This window comes from Aptenodytes patagonicus, chromosome 5, assembly GCF_965638725.1.
Source record: "Aptenodytes patagonicus chromosome 5, bAptPat1.pri.cur, whole genome shotgun sequence".
Classification (NCBI taxonomy): Eukaryota; Metazoa; Chordata; class Aves; order Sphenisciformes; family Spheniscidae; genus Aptenodytes; species Aptenodytes patagonicus.
In genome coordinates, this window is record NC_134953.1 from 25,798,137 (window position 1) to 25,817,591 (window position 19,455).

Below are 19,455 nucleotides of genomic sequence, written 5' to 3' on the forward strand. Positions count from 1 at the left end.
CCTAAATGCACAGCCCACTAACTGGGTGACGGGGGCACTCAAATCTGCTATTTATCAGAAGTAACCCTGGCAGCAAGGGAATAACATGCAGGTGAATGTGAGGGAGTGCCAATATGGTCCTGAACATTGTAGCTGAAATTCTGAGTGCAGATGGTATCAGAAAATGGTTGTTCAATGGCTCCTCAAGATCAGCTGCTGAAAATGTAGGGGAAACTGGGTACCAAAATCCCAAGACCCTAGGGTATTTGGAAAATGGGAGTCAGATTTCCCACCAGACCTCGGTAGGAGGGTCTCAGTGCCGGCATTCTCCTTAGACCTACCTGCACGTCTCCATTTCTCTCCTTGATGTCAACAGGAGTTCCCTGCATGTGGGGAAGAGCTGAATATTACTGTCAAGATCTGCCGTGCAGATCTGAGAGAAGAATTTTTGTCCTTAAGTGTTGAAAATGTAATGATCTATTTGATAGTGAGAAAAAAAGACAGAAACAGTATGAAGATTTTTTAAAGAAAACACACACACACACACACACAATCCAAGCAGCCTTTGAAGTCAATAGCTTTGAAATAAAAAGCAGCCACTTTACCAGCCACGTGAAACATATTTTGTTAACATCCTAGGTGTTGTATTTAAAACTGAGTTGGCCAAATTTTGCCATCAGAGGCTCGAATATAACTGGAAGCAGAGATCATATCTGTGAGTCTCAGGATATTATCAGTTGTTTTAAATGAAATTAATGTATGATAGCACGCCAGGAGATCTCACAAGGCCATTTCTGAAGGAAGGTATTTTTGGGAGTCACTGGAGAGTGACTTTATTCTTTCTATTCTGCTAACAGAGCAGCCACTGAACTCCTTGCTTTATAGGACATATTTGATCCTTTAGCATGAATTAATGTTGGGATTTCCAAAGGGATTTAAGATTGATGAGGGACCAAGCACAACTGTCCTTTGATGGGATTTGGGAGCCTAACTGATTTAGTCTCCTTTAAAAGCCTCAGCTTGCATACAGTTTGTTGCTGGTTATTTTGAGTGCTGCAGGTAAGGGACACTAATGCTGATGGCCTGAAAAGAAAAAATTACATCCCAGGAAAAAGGCAAGCCTCTAGTAGATTTACTAATCCCAGAATGGTATAGAGACCACCTCATTTTAACTAATGTATTGAAATGTGGAGATTAGTCTCCCTATGCAGTAGATAAATTGCATTAACATGATTAAAAAACCCAACTAAACTGAGGCTCTTTTTACAGTTAATAGAGGGTGAGACTTCATTAGTTCTTCAGTGAAAGCAGACCTGTTCATTTAGGGAAGTGGAAACTTGCCATCATCTGAAATGGCAGATATCTGTGTGCACAAATTGAATGTCACATTTTGCCTCATCCTTATGGGTGGGATTTTTAAATTTTTTTTTCAAAATGGAAGGATTTGAAAGAATGATGTGGAAATGAAGGATACTTGCTAAAAATATGTCTGCTTTGATGCTTTTGTTAATTATATCCCTTGTGAGAGAAGCAAGGGAAATATAAATATTCCACAAAACCCGTATGAGCTTATCATATGGACTATTTGTTAGGAAAAAAGATACCTCCATATACACACGTGTATCTTCCATTCACACAAATGGAGAATCTCTGGATGGATACGGGAAGAGAATTAATTCCTTTCTTAGTGAATATTTTTCTTCAATGGAATGGTAACAAAACTGCTGCTGGCAGTTTTGGAGTAACACCTTTGCTAGTTGCTACCATGCTTCTTAGGAATTGTTTGCAGGATGGACTTCATACCTCACAGCATTTTAAATCAAGTACATACTAATTCTCTTTTTTTCCCCTCCAAAATTAACGTATCTTTTAAATTCATACATGAAAAATAGAGCCTATCAGTTCTTGCAACATTTCGTTTACACTGAAAATGATGAATGTCATTCCGTGGAGAGGACTTGCTAGAATACTAATTCTTCCTTTGTTGTTTTTTTTTTAAATCAAACCAAGATTTATGAGTGAACAGATTCACTTCCAAGATGAAACAGAAAAACATCTGCAAGATGAGAATTTACTTGCATTATTAGTGCTATTCTTTCTGCACTGATGAGTAGTACAGATAATCCCATTCATTATAGATGTCCATAACTTTTAACTTAGCAAACATTTTAACTCCTTAAAGATGCCAGCATAGATCACAGCAACAACTTGCAGTCAAAAATAGAACGGAAACTAGAAAGTATACTTCATGACAACACTTGGCATAGTTCATAGGGCATTGCTGAGAGGCATCTGTTCTGATCTCATTTACACCACTTAGATACGGGTGTAATTAAAGGCTTCTTCATGGAAGTAGGCAAGATTTAAACTGGTCAAATGGAAATAGAATTGCTTCAAATGAGCGGGTTATCACGGCGGGTCTGGTCATATCAGAAAAAAACCACTTCTTAGTAGTACATGTTTTTCAGCACTGTGCGCCCAACAACTCAGTAACGTTTGCTGATTTTTTTTTTCAGAGCGACTTTCTTATCATAAAATGCTGGTGTTTTTTAGGGATGTCTTGATTTTGATAAAAACAGGTTCATGTTCAAGAGGAATGTTTCACTAGCTATTCTCGTTTTGGTTTGATTCAATTCAATTTCTTCAGAGAAGTTTTAAATATGTCTGCTTTTATTGTAACATTCTGACATAATCAAAATGGAATGTTTTAAGATTGCCATTTCATTGTCTTAAAAATAAAACATTTTAAAAAATGAAATTCCTGAATATGTCTCAATTTTTACCTTTGTCCCTGTTTAAAGTGAAAACCATTTCCGTACATCATACACCTGCAAGACCAGGACAACTGGGTCTATACAAGTAAAGCCCAACCTAAGGATCTCAGCTAAAACCTTGGTTACTTTGAAAACAGGTTTTCCTTTCAGTTTTTGAAAGTCAAAGACATCAGCTGTGTCTTTTTGTCATACACATAACTCAACGACCGGTGTTTATCGACAGCTGTCGATATTTCAGGTTGATTTCAAACTGATTTATGAACATGCACCTGACTATTCGTGTGTGGCGGGGTCCCTGCCTCGCTGGACTGCTACATTTTCAGGAAAAGAATAAACCACAGTTAAAGCTATCAAGCCTGTAGAAACCATTTATAGATGAGAAACACCTTATACGTGTCGAGAAACACCTTATACAAATCAATAAACACCTTATAGTTGGAAAAAACAGTCCACAGTACAATACTTAAGCGATAAATGAATTTAAGAATTCGGAGTGAACTTTCTTATCCCTTGAGATCAGTATGAAGACACTGGTGTGGCCTGGAGCCAGGCTGCTGCTGCTGCTCCTTCAGTTGACACATGGCAAGGTACCATGTTGTGTGGCAGAAAAAGAGCGTAGTGAGCCTCCTGGTTGATGAAAACAGAGAAAATTGACTTCCAAGGATAGGTCTGATCACATGAGAGGGGGACTTTTAAGCAGGCTGCAACAACAAACCCAAGGAATATGGTTTCAGACCAGTGCCATGCATCATTACTTAATTCTCAGCTCTGTTTTCTTTACAGATGTTCTGATGAGGTCAGGGTAACATATGAGAAGTATGCGTTGTCCCTCACCATGTCTAAGAATTTCTATTAACATGTTATGTAAGTACTTGGGGATTTTGTAAACAAAATATCAGATCATTTTTGTAGAGATGGATATTAACATTTCAGTCTTAAGAAGCATAAGAACGAATATTATTCTTGGAAGCATTATACAGCCTCAAAATCGAGCAGACTTGTGACCTAAAAGAGCAAATGTCACCAAGTGCTGTCTGTAAATGGAAACCTATGTGGCACTGCCAGAATAATGTGTCATCAGAAATAAATATTTTGCCATTCCTAATAACAGGATGCCATTTTTGTGCTCTGTAATTATTAGTGGCCAAGTCTGAATGAAATGTCTTGGGGCTATTTTAAATGTGCTGTGTGTTCCAGAGCTGTGTTCACTGGAGAGGACCTCTCTTCTCCACCTGCCCATGCAGCACCGAGAGCAGCAGAGCTGTGAAGTCAAATTAAGGTGATGAGATTGACGAGACCCTCTGCACAGCTTTGCTCTTCTATAAAATGCCTTGAGATTTTCAAAGAGGTTAAGTGGACTTATGGGCCCCACTCCCACTGAAATTTGGGTGTCTGCCTCTCTGTGGCTTGTCTGGAAATCCCAGGCTAATACATTAAGAAATATTCTGACTTCAAAAGAGGAGGATATGCAGCCATAACCACTCAGGGGTTCTGATGCTGATAATACAGTACTTAGAGGGGACTGCTCATGCTATCCAGTATGATAATACCAGAATTCACAAGAAAGAGCTGTGAGCCTCTAGCACTTACCAGCTGTAATACTGAACAGATTACACAGAAAAATCAGGCAAAAAAAAGTAATATGCTTTCACCTCACAGCAAGAAACGCTGAAGTTCAGGAAGAGGAAATGTGTATTAAGAGAGCAGGTTAAAAATCTACATTATCCCAGACTTTCATGAAATCAAAATGATAGGCACGATGCTAAGTTATTATAATGTATTTATTACCGGAATTGCTTTCATATTTAACTGATTTGGCCCATCTTGAGACCTGTTTTAAAATGCACCACCTTGTCCACCTTTCCATTTTCATATGAAAAACAGGAAAGCAAAAACTAATTTACTCAGGGAGACACATCGACTGTTTGCCCGTTTATCTCTTACAGACCACCCCTCAGTCCAATGTTGACAGTACATGATATTCCATTAATCTGCCTAATGAAAATTTAACCAGTGTTATAAACAAATAATTGGCTATTATCCTCTCAAAGATCCCGAATAAATTACTTCTGCTTATTTTTTTCCCCTCTTCTCTCTCTCTGCCTCTTCCCCCCCTCCTGCCCCCACGCAAAAGCCTGCTCTTTCTGACTGATGTCACAGTAGAAGAAAAAAAATATAGCTGCCAGCCTGCTACTGCAGGCAGTGAAACCTGGGCTAGACTTAAGGGGATGCTTAGGGAGTGGCCCAGCACTTGCTCGGCTTTAGCTTTGGTTATTTGAAGAGGAGCTGGGCTGTGCATCGCAGGCTGCGTCCCTGCTCCCACCCCATCCCCTGCCAGCTCTCTGTGATTCCTCCAGCACCTAATCCTCCTCCAATTACATTCCCCTCTCCTCCAGCTCTCTGAAGTCACACAAGAGTCACGGCCACCTTTCCCTTATCACTTGCACTGGCCTCCCTTTTTTCCTCTTGTGCGTCCGTCCTTTTTTTCTCTTGTGTGAAAAGGCAGGGTAGGGTTTTTTTTTCCCTTTAACATCTAAGTGGCATGAAACTTCTCTTCATTTAGAGCAATTAAAGTTGAGAGGGACTCTAACATGACGAACCAACCAGGGAGTTATTTACTAATGGCTGCTGAGGTCACCGGGCTCACTGGTGTTGCCGCCTCAGCCCTAGCCCCAGCAAAGCCTCTGCTAGACATCTCCTTCTTCCAGGTGCCGATGGAATCCCCGTACCAGGAGCGGCACAGCTCCGTTTATGCAGTGCACAAGGGTGCCGGGCCCTGTGTCCACCCTCTGACTCGCTGGGCAGTGCGAAGGACCTGTACAAGCCATGGGGGATAGACTAACCTACGCTGCTCTCCTGCCTCACCAAGCCTATCCCCATGCCTTTACACATGGAATGAGGAAAATACTATTTAAGAGGAGCCAAATATCTGACTTGGCTTTTTTTTTTTTAAAGTCAGGAAGACATGAATTATATAGTTTTCACAATAAGATGTAAAAAAGCGTTTGTCAGTATTTGTAATTTTCTATGTTTCTTCACAAACAAGAAAATAGCCATTTCTAACTGACGCGTTATTTGTGAGAGCTAAAATGGAGAAGACTGAGCAGAGTGTTTTTCAGACAGATCCTGAGCTCTTTTAGGATATCGTTCATTGCTAAAATGCACCTCAACATTCACAGACACTTTAATATAGCACTGAACAAATAATTTTATTTTCCACCTGATAGACATACCAGGGGAAAAAAAGGTCTAAATAAAAACTTTCACAATATTTGGCAAACCTAAATAATTAATTTCAGTTCTGGGCTTTTTTTTTTTTTTAAATAGAAGCAAGACACTAGTTTCCTAAAAGAACTAAAGTACCATTCACAAATCCAACAAGGATGAAAAGGAGGAGCAGTTATCTCTTGTCCTGAAGCAGCTCCTGAAGCTCTCGGTCCATGTCCTCCCCCATTATGGGAATTCAGAAAGTTGCTGAGAAGTTCAGCAGAGCGTCTGCGCAAGGAGCCCAATTTACAGAGCACCTCAGCTTCTCTCCAGAAGTTATTGCCACCACAGCAAGAAGAGCAGCAACTATCCTCCACATCAAGAAGCTGTTCTTTATTGACCTACTTTGGTTTACAGCCCAGAATACTAAATTTTGGGTTTATTTTAATATATATATCCAGGCCACAAGTGATGAAGGTCCGTGCAGGTTCAAACGTTCCTGCTGTTGGAAGCAGCAGCCTGCAGCAAGGCACTGGGGGGAGAAGAGGCATTAACCTTTCCAGCCATGCTAGCCTGGTTCCTGAGCCAGAGCCTCTGCTCCAGAGGAAGCAAATCGGAGATGAAGAAACAAAACTTTCAACTTTATTTGCCTGTTGTAAAAATAAATACGTCTGAGGATCAGAGCTGGTGTGGACGTAGGAACAATTTCTTCTTTAAGCCTTGAGGAAATCACTTTGGGGAGGGGGGGCTGTGGGGTTTTCGTTTGTTTGTTATTTTTTAAATTAAGAGTCTGAGAAAAGGAGTTTCCAGCCACCTCTAGGACCAATGGCATGTGCTGGCTGGCACTGCCTGGGAAAGGTCTGGCACCGGCGGCTCCCTGGAGCGACAGGGATCAGCAGGCACTAAAGAAAGAGCAAACCTGAACGCGTGTACCTCAGGGTGTAGGAGCTGCTTCTCTTTGTTGGAGCTGGAGCAAATCCTGCCCCATGGAAACGATACCACTGTCCCAGTGAGGGGCGGGTGAGGCTTCAGGTCCATTCGAGGAAAAACAGACTTCCAGGGAGGAGGGCTGACAAACCGCTCAGTCAGCCTGTGATCCCTCATCCCCTTGGAGCAAGAGGAAGAGGAGCCACGGGAAATGTGAGCTGCAGCCCCCTGCGCAGCCCAGCCCTGCTCTACCCTCCTCAAGCAGGAACGGAAAGTCAGACGAAAGCCTGGGACCAGCCTAGGGAGCCATACTGTCCAGCAAAGAGCTGTGCTCTCCCTTTTTGAGAATGAAAATGAGAGCAAAACCAGCACTGCATTTATCTGTAAGTGCTCAAATTAAGAGTAGAAATAAGACTTTCGCTATAATGACAAATTAATTATTTCTTTCATAATTTTATTAAAATAGGCATCTTCTATCTTTTAACTAGACCTGGCATATGCTTACATAGATACAAGACACCCTGTAACCTAATCTGCTAGCAATCTTGAAGCAATTAACTCCTTCTAATCTTTAGCTAACAAAGCCCACCATGCAAAAGGTCCCTGGAGAACAACACTCCAAAGGCCGCCGTAAGCTCCCTCTGACTATTTCTCTATTATTCGGTGTGTAGGAGCCCATTGGAGTGCTCAGAGAGCAGGGATTCATTTGAAACAACAAAGATGAATCATCACAGATCATAAGATCTTCATTAACTCCTTATTTCTCTACTAATTAACACAAAAGGAATGACTTGAATGGTTGACAGGCAGCGAATGACCCACAGCTCAGTGGTTAATAGGATGCAAATGATGCCTAATGAGGGTCTCTAGCTGCAGTCTGGGCATCTGGCCTACTATTTTTGTTGGGGATTCAGAGTGGGTTTGAGATGAAAACAGTTTAACCAATAATGTAGGCTGCAGCTGAGTTCGTACTAAAGTCTATGAATTTATGAGTCCAGCACACATAAGAATTAGCTTAAACCCCTCATCAACAGGTTTGTATCCACATAAAGCATTTCAGAGGCAAGAAGTCTTGCCTTCCATGAGACACAGCAACAAGAATTAAACATTTTATGGGCTGTTTTTTTTTTCCCTGTGCATTAAAAATAGTTAATTTACAAGTTCCTCCCTCTCAGTTTACAAGAGAGACAGATTGCCAGATAACTGTAATACTGGCCTTTAAAATAGTTCATTCAACTCTGTCCCATTTCTAAGAGAAAACACATTTGGGGTGCTCCATATTTTTTTTTCCCCAGAAACTATTTCCATCTGAGTCTTTATGATTAATTAACAGGCTTTCAGTGAAGAGACATAGTACTACCAAAACTTCCACAAGTCCCTCCCTCACTCCCAGAAAGTTTTAGAGCAGTTTCAGGTTGAGCTTTCGATTCAGCCACTTCTGTGGGGTTCTTTTCCCTCTGCTTCTTCCACGTACACACAAAAACAAAGGCTGATGTAAGAGTGAAATATGGTGATTTCCTCTGTGTGTACACATCCCGCTGTGGCTGCAGGGTGGGCTAAATTCCCACTGTTTCTCACCACTCTCCAGCCTGAGGTTATCAACCTTTCTGATATGGTGGTATAGCCACTCACCTAATCACTTTTATTACCGACTGCGTGGGTCAAGCTGGTTAAATTGGCTTAAACAGGTTAAATAGCAGATCTTTGCTACCACAGATCACTTTGAGCAAGGGGTAGAGAATAATAACAAGCAGCTTCGCTGGCAGAGTGGAGAGGAAAGCAATCTCTGGTAGATGGGAGCTGTGTTTGGGATGGAGGTCATGCACACTGTGGCTGTGGGAAGGGTGAGATGCGAGAACAGGGTTTGAAGTCCATACCACAGCGTGGGACGAGAGCATTTGCACTGTTCTGTTTCAGTGAGCGTGGTCACCCAGCCGCCAAGGGCTCTCCTGATGCTGCCTGGAGAAAGGTGTGCAGCGAATTATAGGAGGACTCACCTATGTACTGGGATAGCCCTTCAGCTGGGATAGACTTGTACCAGTCTCTTGAGGCTGTTGTTCAACCGCTTGTGCTGCCAGCTCCCATCACCTCACTTGTTGTGTATAATGAACCTTCCTGGCCAGCTTCTCTGCCACCCGCACTGCACGATGAGGCCTTCCTCCGGTGATGCTGCAGTGCTAGAAAATAGCAATAACAACAATGGAGCACTTGCATCTCTCAAAATTCTTGTATAAGTTTACTTTTCCTTTTTTTCTTTCTGTTTGTGTTAAAACCAAGGAACAGGCTTGCTGTTTAGTTGCTCATTTTTATTAAAACGTTTAAATACTGCCTTACGTGCTTCAAACCAACTGCTGAACAGGACAGTGAAGTGAAATAGGTCTAAAAGACATGAAACAAAAAGTGAAATCTATTTTCATTTTGTAGATGGATTAATATGTAAAAACCAAATGGTTTGGTTTTTAAATAAATATATTTATTTAAAAATCTAAAATTTGAATGATAATTTTCTCTTAAAAGACTCTACAAACTATAAATAGCTGGCAGTGGGGTACAGACAGGGTTTCACACACGCAAATTCTGTTTCAAGTGCCCAAAATCTGTATGTGTTTTCCAAGCACATCTGCTGTACTTTATCTGACAAATCTTGCTATGTTCATATTCTTAAACAATCACAGCTATAAAAGATGCAGTAATCAATATACTTCTACCAAATATACACAGTTACAGTCCTGTGACAAAGGCAAACATTTAATATCTTGTTGGGTTCTGTTTTTAAAAATAATAGTTTCCATTTTGTTATGTGGAAAAAACAGTTGACCAGAAAATACCTTTTCTTTACTGTAAACTCTGTGAAAAACCCAAGCACTGCATCAGCGGAGAGCTGGCTCTGCAACCCCCTTACGTTTCCCATTATTGTCAGCGTGCATCCAGGAAGCGTCAGTCTAAGACCATTCAGCCATATATCATTTCCACTCCATCTTTTTATTGGATGTCTTCCATCCAGAGACAAGAAGCAGAGCACACAAGGCGCTCAGGTACCGTGCTCGGATGATGTGCAATAGGCATGGAAAAGCTGGTGTAGCATCACCTTTGCTGGACATGGGCTGCTCATCCCGAGGCACTTAAGGGATTAATGAAATGAAATTGTTTTTGGACTTGCTGCACTCTCTCTTATCTTTTAAATCCATAATGTCCCACAGAAGGCAAAATGTAGTAATTTTAGTCAGCAGCCTCTCATTAATTTTCTACCTTTGGGGGAACGTACATTTATAGAAAGAGGGACTGTACGGGGGCTAAGCTCATCACATTGCTTTTCACTTAAAGAGCTCAGCATGGCACAGCAGAGACAGAAGCGTAACATGCGACAAATGAAAGCATTCTTTCAGAGTGGATGCACGTCTCAGCTGTTCCTGCAGATATACACATCTCTATATATTTTTATATATGTGTGTTTATACACACATATATACAAACCTATGGAGTCATCAGTTTTGAAGATAATCTTTTAGGTTAAGTATTTTCCCACATTAAACTGATAATTATCCCCTCCTTTTCTTCCTCTGTCCCCAGACACCAAACAAGCTGGATTTTTGCTTCATGTATTATTTATGGAATGGAATTAATATGCAGATTCACAAAAACTTAAAAACTCATAATTATTCATAAAGGGCTTTAAGGTTATTTAGTACATATTTATGAAACTTTATGTTTGCTAGGAACTGTGTTTGAAAGTGCTATGGAAGGGTGTTGACTGAGGTTAATTACTAGCATGGAGAGTAATCTGAAAATGATCAAACTCTTTGAATGAAAATATTTGTCAGTATTTCTGATCTATATTTAAGTGAAGTAATGGACATCAATAGCCTTGCAAATATATTCGGAAATGGCTCTGCAGGAAAGAAGATTTGCATATCTAATGCAAACAACCAATGAGGAAAAATGTCTAGTTAGACACCTTTGATCGCTAGGCAAATGTAATAAATGATAGAGATTTATCCTGTTTGTTGTCCATCTGTGTTGAGTTATGTTCTTATACAAATATGCTCTAGTCTAAGAAATATTAGCAGCAATTTAAGGTAGCCAGAATCCTCCACCCTTTTCTGGACTAAGATTCAGAAATGAGGTGCGACCTGTTCGTGATAACCAAGATTTCTCTAGAAGTTACTTAGGGTAAGTACAGGCTGTATGTAAATAATACATTATATTTGTTTTATATTTACATAAATCTTTCTATCTTATGCATAATTAACCTGCTTTCTAATCCATTGTGCTCAAAGGTTGGAAACCTATAAAACATGTTATGGGTTACGTTATGTCAAACAAGCAGCAGTGGCAGCAATTCGGGAAGGTAGGAAGTACCCAAAATATTATTACAGCTCTAATCCTACTAACAGTTATAAAAATGTTTAATTTTATGACCTTGACTAGTCCAGTGAAACCAGTGGAGGTGTAGCACACGTGAGTGGGTCTGTAAGCACTCACAGGGCTGGGGCCATATCCTGTGAGAGAGCAAGTGTTTTGGAGAGGCTGTGATGGCTACAGAGCACAGTGACTCTGGAGTATGGCACATAGGTGCTATAACAGCGTGATGTATCGTTAATCATCTCATACATGTGGGGTTTGCTTAACCCATGCTTTTCTTAAGACATGTATCAATTGATGAGCTTATTACCCAGAATCTATTGCATCTAAATAAATACAGCGCATACAGTTATTTATTTGGCCATACCATGTTAAACCTGTGAAAAATATTAGAAAGCTCTAGATACTGATTAAACAGCAGCAAATGATACCTTAGTCAGCAGTAGTAATTGTATTTCAGCATGGGATGCTTCGGGAGCTGCTCTAGAGACATCAGACACTGTTCACATTCATCCTTTGATTTTTGAAGACACAGGGTTCACTTACAGTTCAGGGTCCTAACAAGGTTTTGCACTCATTTAACAATGGATACGGTCCTCTCTCTTACTCCCTCACGGGTAAAAGTGCCTATATCACCGGTGAGGTACCCTTAGTTATATAAGCAGCTTTATAACAGTTCATGCAAGTTGCTATGTGGGGGCTGCACATTAGGAATGACAACGCTGTTTTCACCAACAGAGTAAAAATGCTGCAGAAATAATAATATCAACAATAATAACAACAATAATGATGATAATGATCAATGTAGACCAGCCCTTCTATTTGGGGTAGATGGAAACACAGGCTCATTTCATGTTCTCTCATCTTGGTCTTGGATGTGTTAGTGCAATGGGCTTTGTAGCCCACTACTGCTTCCCCTGTGAGATCCCCACTCAGGGCTAGAGCAAAGTTCTGTTCCCTTCTCTCCTCTCCATACTAAGTGTGTGTGTGCATGTGAATGACTGCTGGCCGCTGTTGTTAAAGACAACAAAAAAAGTTTTTACAAATATATTAATGACAAGAAGAGAGCCAAGGAAAATCTCCATCCTTTATTGGATGCGGGGGGGAACATTGTCACCGAGGATGAGGAAAAGGCTGAGGTACTCAATGCCTTCTTTGCCTCAGTCTTTAACAGGCAGACCAGTTATCCTCAGGGTACTCGGCCCCCCGAGCTGGAATACAGGGACAGCGAGCAGGATGAACCCCCCGTAATCCAAGAGGAAGCAGTCAATGACCTGCTACGCCACCTGGACACTCACAAGTCTATGGGGCTGGATGGGATCCACCCGAGAGTGCTGAGGGAGCTGGCGGAGGTGCTCGCCAAGCTGCTCTCCATCATTTATCAGCAGTCCTGGTTAACGGGGGAGGTCCCGGAAGACTGGAGGCTTGCCAATGTGACGCCCATCTACAAGAAGGGCTGGAAGGAGGATCCGGGGAACTACAGGCCTGTCAGCCTGACCTCGGTGCCGGGGAAGATTATGGAGCGGTTCATCTTGAGGGTGCTCACAAGGCATGTGCGGGACAACCAGGGGATCAGGCCCAGCCAACACGGATTCATGAAAGGCAGGTCCTGCTTGACCAACCTGATCTCCTTCTATGACCAGGTGACCCGCCTAGTGGACGAGGGAAAGGCTGTGGATGTGGTCTACCTGGACTTCAGTAAGGCCTTTGACACCGTCTCCCACAGCATTCTCCTAGAGAAGCTGGTGGCTCATGGCTTAGACAGGTGTACTCTGCGCTGGGTCAAAAACTGGCTGAACGGTCGGGCCCAGAGAGTTGTGGTGAATGGAGTTACATCCAGTTGGCGGCTGGTCACGAGCGGTGTTCCCCAGGGCTCAGTTTTGGGGCCGGTCTTATTCAATATCTTTATCAATGATCTGGATGAGGGGATTGAGTGCACCCTCAGTAAGTTTGCAGACGACACCAAGTTGGGCGGGAGTGTTGATCTGCGCGAGGGTAGGAAGGCTCTGCAGAGGGACCTGGACAGGCTGGATGGATGGGCCCAGGCCAACTGTATGAGGTTCAACAAGGCCAAGTGCCGGGTCCTGCACTTCGGCCACAACAACCCCATGCAGCGCTACAGGCTTGGGGAAGAGTGGCTGGAAAGCTGCCTGGCGGAAAAGGACCTGGGGGTGCTGGTCGACAGCCGGCTGAACATGAGCCGGCAGTGTGCCCAGGCGGCCAAGAAGGCCAATGGCATCCTGGCCTGTATCAGAACTAGTGTGGCCAGCAGGAGTAGGGAAGTGATCTTGCCCCTGTACTCGGCACTGGTGAGGCCGCACCTCGAATACTGTGTTCAGTTTTGGGCCCCTCACTACAAGAAGGACGTCGAGGTGCTGGAGCATGTCCAGAGAAGGGCAACGAGGCAGGTGAGGGGTCTGGAGAACAAGTCTTATGAGGAGCGGCTGAGGGAACTGAGGTTGTTTAGCCTGGAGAAAAGGAGGCTGAGGGGAGACCTCATCGCTCTCTACAACTACCTGAAAGGAGGTTGTAGCGAGGTGGGTGTCGGTCTCTTCTCCCAAGTAACTAGCGATAGGACGAGAGGAAATGGCCTCAAGTTGCACCAGGGGAGGTTTAGATTGGACGTGAGGAAAAATGTCTTTCCTGAAAGAGTGGTTAAACATTGGACCAGGCTGCCCAGGGAAGTGGTGGAGTCCCCATCCCTGGAGGTATTTAAAAGACGAGTAGATGAGGTGCTTAGGGACATGGTTTAGTGGGTGGTGGTGTTGGGTTGACGGTTGGACTCGATGATCTTAGAGGTCTTTTCCAACCTCAGTGATTCTATGATTCTATTCTATGATTCTACGACTGCGTGCAGACCCTGGTGCCCCTACTCGCCCCCATCAGCTAGGATCGTGTTGGGTCATATTCTACAACAAGTTGGATTTTGCTCCCGTCTCTTCATCTAGCACCCATACAGCTGTGGTGCCAGTGAGAGGTTATTTCCTCCCACTGTTCTTGCTGTGGTTCTGCAACTGTGTGTGTGTGCAGCAGTTCTTTATCTTTCCTGCTTTGCAGACCCAGACATTTTTCAGATTAAGGTTTGGACTCTTTTTGTGAAGTTAAACCCACTGACAAGCCTGGTCTTCCTTCATCATATTTTGCAGACCATTCAAAGGGAGTTCAAGGACTCCCGCATCCAAGAAGCAAGGATCTGAGTACAAGCAGGTAAACATGTGACATCTGCAACCACCACTGTGCTGTGAAAAGTTCACCTAGTTTCTCACCAATGACAAGAGTCAATCATATTTGGGGTGGATTGTACCTCTGCTGCGAAGGGGAATCTCTAAGACACTCCTCTAGTTGAGCAAGGGGAGGAAAACCGGCACTGCTGAAGGGAGCAGTTTTGGCATCCTTGGATTCCTCCATCAGACCTCAAGGGATGTACAGGGACCCCCCGTGTCCCTCAGCAGCTCTGCAGCTTCTCACTGACTGTGTCTCAGGGGCTGCCTCTGTTTCTCTGTTCCGTTATGGGCTAAAATTGTGTAGCACAAATAAAATAACCAAGCCAGGGTCTATCAGGCTCTTCCTCCTCTTCCCTGGCCCTACTCTGAATCTACAGAGTGTGGCTATCTGGATGGGGCTAGGAGGGAAAAGGGGACGGCAGAGCCACACAGAAGGGCAGATCATCAGACAGAGTGTCTCTTTCTTACACTGTTCGTGGAGGAGCCGTCCTTGCCAAAGATATTTTGAAATAAATGGAACAATAATATAGCCATAATAGTTGCCCTAAGTGCAATGACTATAGCCTGGATAGATTTGTAATCTCTTTTAATAAATACATTAAATTATTTGAAATAATGTCCTATTTGCCAACAGCTTATTCCATAAATATATATGGAATATAAAATAGGAGAGATTCCCTGACATAATTAAAATGGTACAGCCAAGTAGGAGGCAGGGAATAGTGTTATCTTTTCAGCTGCAAACTATTTTACAGAAATATTTCTCACACACAAACCTTCTATTTACCTTTAGGGATGGTATAATTGCATATTGAAAACAGTGCAGCTCTGAGGCAGTGATGGCTGGTGCCTCCACCCCCCCGCTACAATGGGAGCTCAGGCAAATAAACTATGGCTTCCTTCTTACCAGTGCCGAGCACGCTCCCTCCTCCAGACACACGCACAGAAACAACTCTGAATGTTATATTAAGATCTCTTTTACCTTGCAACAAATATATTCCTGTGCCATCACGGAGGGGTAGCCTGGATGATCACCCTTCTCCATGGCAAGGGGTCAAATGCCACAGAAAACAGGTATTCAGCAGGCCTCAGGGTGCTCAGAAGGGGATCCGGGGGCTGGTTGCTCACATTCATCATCTCCAGAAGTTCCAGTGCTCTCTCAGCAGAGATGCCTGGCACTTGTGCAAAGGATATGGAGGTTACAGCAGTTGGCTTTTATCCTCTGTGCAGACTGGTTGTTAGACAGGATACTATGTGTATCGTTCAAATGTCTTAAAGACATTATTTCAAAGGATTAAGTCTGCATTACAAAAATGATCAATAATGTAGTAAATTATTGACTGGAACTATTCTTAACTTCTAATGCATTGTGTTTGGAGCATTGGTGATTTATATGCAGGATAACACAGCAAAGAATGCAAGCAATGGCGCTTTACTTTCATTGACTTCCCTGTGAAAGCCTTTGCAGAATTAAAACCTGAGGTTAGAAGGCAGGTACAATGACACAGGTGAGAGGTGATGGGAACAACAGTGTGCATATAGTGTGAGTGATATGTGGGGATAGGAGAAGCCAATGCAAATCTTTGCTGAAGAGGTCACTTATTTGGCTTTTCGTAGTTTCCTCTGGGTGAGGGAAAGACTGTAGTTTGTTCCACAGCCAGGTGCTCTCTGAGGAGGCTGAGTTATGTTTTCAGCTGCTTTTCATGACCGTGTGGTGGCTTCAAGGCAATGTGATTCCTTCAGGCTTGTTGACTTTTAAAAAAGGAAAACAAACAAGATGGTGACTTCCTGCCGTGTCCCCTTCCCTGTAGGACTTTAAGCGGTCCCACTTGGGACCACCGATCCCCTCTCCCCATCAGAACACAAATTGCCTAACACCAAACCGATAACTTCCACATTTCCTCTGCACCAGAATCGCGACAAACAGGCTCTAAATGCATCAGGCAGTGGGTTAAATACAAACAAAGCTTAAATATCCTGCAATGACATCGTGCCAGTCCTGCGTACAAACTGTGTGCATACAAAAATGCAAGATACAGTGTAGCTGTGTATGTGTGCACACGTATGCAGATGCACAGGTAGGACACGTGCTCCTGCCTATACTCCCACACCTGCATATCTACGCAGCACTTATTTACATAGTTGTATGCATTACATATGGTGTATTATATTCTCTCATTACCTTCATTGGGTTTTGGATCTGGTCCATCTCGCCAAAACGTTGGGTTGTATTTCACACACACAAATTGTATTTATATAGATACCATGTAAGTATACGTCCTATCTTTGGTGGAGGAGTGGCTGAATTAATTTATCAAAACAGTGCTTATTTTTGCTGATAGCAAAAAGAATTTCTCAGCTATATCCTGGATTCTTTTCTTCTTTTTTTGTTTGTGAAGCACACGGTGCACATTTTGGGGAACTGTAAATACATAATCCAAATCATAATTTTTTCAGACCAAACACCATACCGTAATTTGCTAGGAGACACTGCAAAAACTAAACTGTGGGTACCTACAGAATACAGGATCACTATGTTAATTAGAGAATTGCATAAAATAAAACAACCCAAATGTCTACTGAAAATAATTACTATATTTGCATGCATTAAATTATAGTTTAAAAATATTTCCTGAAGTTGTGCTGGAGGGAGACAGAAATGAAATCGTATTTAAACACTGAATTTAAAGAAACTGCTAAATAACCAAAATAGCTATTCATCAGCCAATCCAAATTCTTGAACATCAATGCTAATACTCACTGTCATTTGCTAGGAAGAATGTTTAAAACACAGCAACTTCCTGACATTTCTTAAATTCAAATGTAACGGGGGGTGGAGCTGCTCCTATTCCCTTCTCACCCAGTTAGGCATCGTTTTACATCACGTTGTGCCTGTTAGTTGGACTTACTTCTGTTATCAGTACATGAGTGATGCCCTTGACGTCTGTCAGCTCCTATATTCTGTCTTCATGATCAGAGATAGTCCTGTACATTATGGAGCTGATCTAAAAATCAGTCGAAGCCAATGGAGAGGGTCCCAGTGGTTTCAGTGGACTTTGGATCCCTCCAGTATCGCAGGCACATTGGGTTGCATTCTATGCACATGCGAATTGCGAGCCTGTATATTATTAGATAAGGTCTGCTTTCTGCGCGTTACCAGATGCACTGCTCTCTTTTCACCCCTGTGCATTCAGCAGATAAAAGATCCAACTGTGAAGAGCTGCTCCGTTCAGAATTCAAACCTGAACTTCATCAAACACAACATTGCAGTGTGAAGGTTGAGTTTGAGATCATTATACATATAGGAAGCAGCTGGGAACTTTGGATTTGTGTCTCAGATTCAGCAGAGCACAATGGGGTCCAGGGATGAAGGCCATTTGCAGCATGCACGGTTTAGCAACAAAATTCTTCCAAGCAGGATAGTTTGTAGGTGGTCTGCTAGTCTTACACCTATTATGCTCATAATTAATCTGAGAAGTGGAGAATTTGACTGAAGATCTCTTAGTGGCTTCATAGCAAAATCAAAGTTTCATGTTTTATTCATAATTCAGCCTGTGGCATGTGGAGCAAAATACAAGCAAATGCAATGCAACCCACAACAGGCAGCATGTCACTATGCCCGGCTTGTGTTTTCAGACAAGACAGTCATTTGTACTGCTATTTTTAAGAAGGTGCTTTAACCTCCTGTACCCCTGCTGCCCCCCAGTCCCGCTCTGTGAGCTCTTATGAGCAGGACCTTCCTCTCCACATGCTGCCCAGCACAGAGTTGGACAGAGGAAGGAAGATCAGATCTGCAGACTGTAATCTTTATGGTCCGGAACCTCTGCACCAAAGCTAAAGAATAAAGAAAATCAAGGATGGAAAGAATCATGATCAGAAAATACAGAGTGCCTGGGTAGGAGCTGAAGGAAAATGTTACTTCAGTTCCTCAATAAATTATGCTATTCTGACACAGAAGCCGAGGCTCTAAAATTTAGCAAAGATACCAAATATTACAGAGAAACGTCCAATGCAAAAACTGTGGTCAGTCTTTGAACTCATACGTATAACAGACACTGGAGTATTAAAACAACAGAGGCACTCATATCAGTTTGGGAACTCCGGTATAATTTGGTCTGAAGTTATTCACAAACATTATCAATATTTCTGAGTTTACACTCGCACCTTTGACTGTTGACTTAAAGCATCTAGTCTGGTTCATGCTACTGGGAATGTTTACACTTTGGAATCTATTATGCATAGAAAAATTAGGGATTATCTTTGACCTGGGTCCCACATATTTTTATGCAAAACTAAATAATAGGGTTATTTATTCATTTAATCAATTCCATATATTTGCCATAAGCAGGACTGATTTTTTCTGAGGTCACAATCAACATCATACTTCTAGGAGGACATATGGTTTGACTATTAACGCAGATATCCTAGTCGGCATTCAAACAATCCTGAGCTCTCATATCTTTTCTCAGGTTAGGAGCACTACCTATTAGTGTGGGTTAATCATTATATGGAAACATCAAAAGGAAAGTCATTATTGGGGTAGCCCAGGGATGTTTAACTCTGAAATGGGGAGGGATGTGTGTATTTGTTAGGAAGGAAAAAGGAAAACCACAAAATGTTCTACACTCAAACATAACAACAAGGATTTCAGGTGATGAACGTATCTGTCTGCAGGACCTCTTGCAGACAGCTGTAGGCTCTCTCTGACCATGATCTTACTGGACAAAAGCTATATAAAAGGTAACTATCACTTTGTGGCTGCTTGGAGTGCAGAAGTAGAAGGATGCAGAAGACCACCTTGTCGGTCTTTAGAGTCGACAATGATAATCCTCATACCCTGTGTTATGCCGTATAGTAGTATAGCTGCCTAAAGCCAAGCACTGCTTCAGTTTATGTTAAAGATCTTTGCGCAGCTAAAATTCTGCTTTTCCATACACTTACGTCTTCCCAAGCTTCATCCTACTACCACATTAATAGATCTG